The sequence below is a fragment of the Nematolebias whitei genome, chromosome 16 (genome assembly GCF_014905685.2).
Source record: "Nematolebias whitei isolate Nwh7 chromosome 16, NemWhi1, whole genome shotgun sequence".
Lineage (NCBI taxonomy): Eukaryota > Metazoa > Chordata > Actinopteri > Cyprinodontiformes > Rivulidae > Nematolebias > Nematolebias whitei.
The window spans coordinates 909,518-913,811 of record NC_056513.1 but is presented as its reverse complement, the minus strand read 5'-3'; positions in this window follow the sequence as shown (position 1 = coordinate 913,811).

Below are 4,294 nucleotides of genomic sequence, written 5' to 3'. Positions count from 1 at the left end.
GAACTTTCTATAGTCCAGGTGGACTTTCTATAGTCCAGGTGAACGTTCTATAGTCCAGTGAACTTTTTATAGCCCAGGTGTACTTTCTATAGTCCAGGTGAACTTTCTATAGTCCAGGTGTACTTTCTATAGTCCAGGTAACTTTCTATAGCCCAGGTTTACTTTCTATAGTCCAGGTGAACTTTCTATTGTTCAGGTGAACTTTCTATAGGAGGAAAGACAAAAAAAATCAGGTTAAGATAGAAATAATTAAATGGTAAATGGACAGTACTTATATAGCTCCTTTCTATCTTATTTCAAGATACTCAAAGCACTTTACTACAATCTGTGCCTCATGTACCCATTCATACAGCTCTATACTAGATCTGTACAAAGATAATTGAACAAATCATTCAAAAGAGACTAATCATTGTTTTATCACATTCATACACTGATGGGACATACTTCGGAGGCAATGAGGGGTTCAGTGTCTTGCCCAGGAACACTTGGGCATGTGACTGCTGGTGGATTCAAACCCACAACTCTTGCATTGGAGGACGACTGCTCTAATCACTCAGCCACAGCCGCCCCAAATTACAAATACAGACAGGTAAAGTAGAGTAAGTAAAGACCTCAGCAGAGCGAGGACATGTGGTCAGTTTGTCCTCCAGCAGTCTAAGCCTATAACAGCAGAACTACGGGATAGTTCAGGAAACTCAAGCTGACCCTAACTATAGGATTTATCAAAAAGGAAAGTCTTAATCCCAGTTTTAAAACTTGACAATGTGTCAGCCTCACAGACAGAAACACAGGAAGCCAGTGGAGAGAAGCTAAAACTGGAGAGAGATGATCTCTCCCAGTAACTCCAGTTAAGACTCTGGCAGCAGCATTTTGGATCAACTGAAGACGTTTTAAAGAAGTATTTGGACACCCAGATAATAAACCATTGCAATAGTCCAGTCTAGACGTGACAAATGCATGGAGCAGTTTTTCTGCATCATCTTTAGATCAGATGTTTCTAATGTTAGTGATATTACGCAGGTGGAAGAAGGAGGTTCTAGTAACGTTTTTAATGTGGGGGATAAAAGACATGTCCTGATCAAAAATAACACCAAGATTTTTAACATTAGAGCTGGAGGACAGATTAATGCATCTAAGGAGGGAGAACGACTGAAACATTCATTCCTAAGGTGCTCAGGTCCAAAAACCAAAACCTCAGTCTTGTCTGTTCAACAGGAGAAAATTAAGGGTCATCCAGGTTTTTATGTCTTTAAGACATGCTTGTAGTCTAAGTAGCTGATTGGGTTCATTGGGTTTAATGGACAAATACAACTGTGTATCATCAGCATAACAATGAATATTTATCCCATGTTGTTTAATAACTTTACCTAATGGAAGCATATATAAAGTAAAGAGTATTGGCCCAAGCACTGAGCCCTGTGGAACTTCATAACTAACTTTGATAAGATTCATTATTTACATTTACAAATTGGAATCTATCAGATAGATATTATTTAAACCAATTTGAGGATATTCCTGTAATCCCAACATCATATTCAAGCCTCTGTAGTAAAATATTGTGATCAACTGTATCAAATGCAGCACTGAGGTCTAACAGGACCAGTAGAGACACAAGTCCATTGTCTGAGGCCATGAGAATATCATTAGTGACTTTCACCAGTGCAGATTCAGTGCTGTGGTGAGCTCTAAACCCTGACTGAAACTCATGAGATTATTTCTTTGCAGATGATCAACTAACTGACCTGCAACTATTTTCTCTAGAATTTTTAAATGAAAGTTAGATTAGATATAGGTCTATAATTGGCTAGGATTCCTGAGTCAAGGTTATGTTTCTTAAGTAAAGGTTTAATTACAGCAATCTTAAAGCTCTGTGATACATAACCATTTATTAGAGACAAATTAATCAGATCCAAGACGTGGTTATTAATTAAGAGAAATACCTCTTTAAATTGTCTGGTTGGTATGGGATCTAGCAGGCATGTGGATGGTTTGGATGAGGTTATTATTTCTGACAGTTCAGAGCTCAACAGGACAAAAACAGTCCAAACATAAATCAGACTCTAGTGAAATTTTTAAAGTTGTCTCATCTGACACAGAACCAGAGGTGATACTAGGAATTTTGGTTTGAAAATTTTCCCTAATTGAAACAATTATATTTATAAAGAATACCTTGAAGTCATCACTACTTATAGTTGTAGGGATACATGACTCAACAGAGACAGGATTTTTCATTAGACTAGCTGTGGTACTGAAAAGAACCTGGGATTATTTTTATTCTCATTAATTTAAGATAAATAATATGAAGTTCTAGCTTTATGGAGTACTTTTTAATATATTAGCAGACTATCTCTCCAGGAGAAGTGATTCCTCAACACTAGTGGAGCACCATTTTTTTTCCAGCTTTCTAGATGCCTGTTTTAAAGTACGTAACTCAAAATTGAACCAAGGCGTTAATCTCCTCTGATCGATTACTTTCTTTTTCAGCGGAGCAGCTTTATCGAGTGAAGTTTGCAAAGTAGTTGTAAAATTATCAACTAGATGATCTAAGTCGCTGCTCTCTGATGTATTACTCTGCGAGACAGACCGTTTGCTGTTAATCTAATAGTAGTTTTGTTGGCTGTGAGCTGTTGCCCTCCTTGGTCGCCACCTTTGCTTCTTCACGATGTCACAGATGGAAGCAGTAGACGGGACAGGGAGTGGACCTCTGGTCGTCTTTTTTAACTTTATGGTTTACACTAACAGATCCCTGGCCTTTGCTAAACAGCTCCTTCACTCCATGTACATCAAACTGAGCAGTATGCACTGGTCATTGCTGTAAAGCAGAAATGGAAGTTTAGTTTACCCTGGATGGTTTATTCATTCAACCTTTATTTCTACAGGTTAATCCCGCTGAGCCTCAGGGACTCATTTACAAGAGAGTGATGACAGGTTTCAGGTTGCACAAATTAAAAAGGCATGATGAGGAAACTGTCTCTTTCTGACTTGATTCCTCATGAAACTTCAAGGCTGTTCTGCAGTTAGCAATAGTTGTTGAATGGGTGATTTGACCCACATGCAGGATCCTGTCCTCTCGATGCCCACCTGGTCCAGATTAGTCAGAAAAGTTTTCGAGATTCTGATCCACGCCTGTGCCTGAGCATGTGCTGCAGCTAATTCAGTCTCTGGACAGAACGGTAGTCCTACTCAACGCTTTCTTCTGAAATTAGTGGAATGTGTTGTGAAAATGTTGTTTTGTGTTGTTTCTTTTTTTATCGAAGCTGTTTTATTTGCTGTCGTTGTAAAAGAGAGCTGGTTCTCAGCTGGACCAGGTTGTGAATTCAAGTTCATTTTATTCTTTGTTTCGTGAGCAGTCGTGCCAGGTGGTTTTACACAAGCGAGTGAGGACTCCAGAGGCTGCGCAGCGTCCTCAATCAAGCTGGAGGTGTTTGTGAAGGAGGAAATGCCAGAGCACGAACTGGGAGATCCAAAGGAACCAGAACACACAATGGTGCATCAAATACTTCCTTTGCTGATTGTACATACACGTTGAAGAGGAAGAGGGAAGGTAGAGAGCAAGAAGTCGTACGGTGTTGAGTAAGAGCCACACGATGCAGCTGCACGTTGAGTTGTTGAAAACTGCAGCAGGTTTCTGTTTCAGAAACACTTGACAGGCATTTGAAAGTTATAATTATTGTTCAAGGTCGTGGTTTAAATGTAAAAGTAAAAAAATATACAAAATGTTCAAATATTATCTGCACAATGAAAACTTCAAGATCTCTAACCCACGAATGCTAACAAAAAGGTTCTCATCATTTTTTCATTCAGTGAACACACTCATCGATCAAACTCAAACATTTTGTCAAGGTGAAAGAGAAAGAGGGGCAGGTGTCGCTCTCGCTTTCACTTTACTCTTTGTTGCCTGCGCGCCGGGGTGATGTCGTCCAGAGCGTCACAAAAGCAGCGGAGGTGTCGGAGTTACTCGTTCATCGTCTCAGCAGCAGAGCGAGCGACACGGTTCCTGCGTGGCTCCAAAACACAAGACAGCTGTTTGTTCCTGACTTTATTCTTAGTAAGAATGAGCGATACGAGCAAACAGCTGCTGCAACGCATGACAAAATGAGAATGATGGAAAAAACGACTCCATGCGGCAACAAAAAGCATGTTCCTCAGGGTCACATGCCCCCCCCTGGCATCGGGGGGGGATTGTTTTTGCACTATAAAGTGTTTGGCTTATTCTTAGTTTAGTGAATGTCTTAGTTTATATCTTAGATCTTATTACTGTTTCTTTTATATCCAACATTTTTCAGTCAGGTCA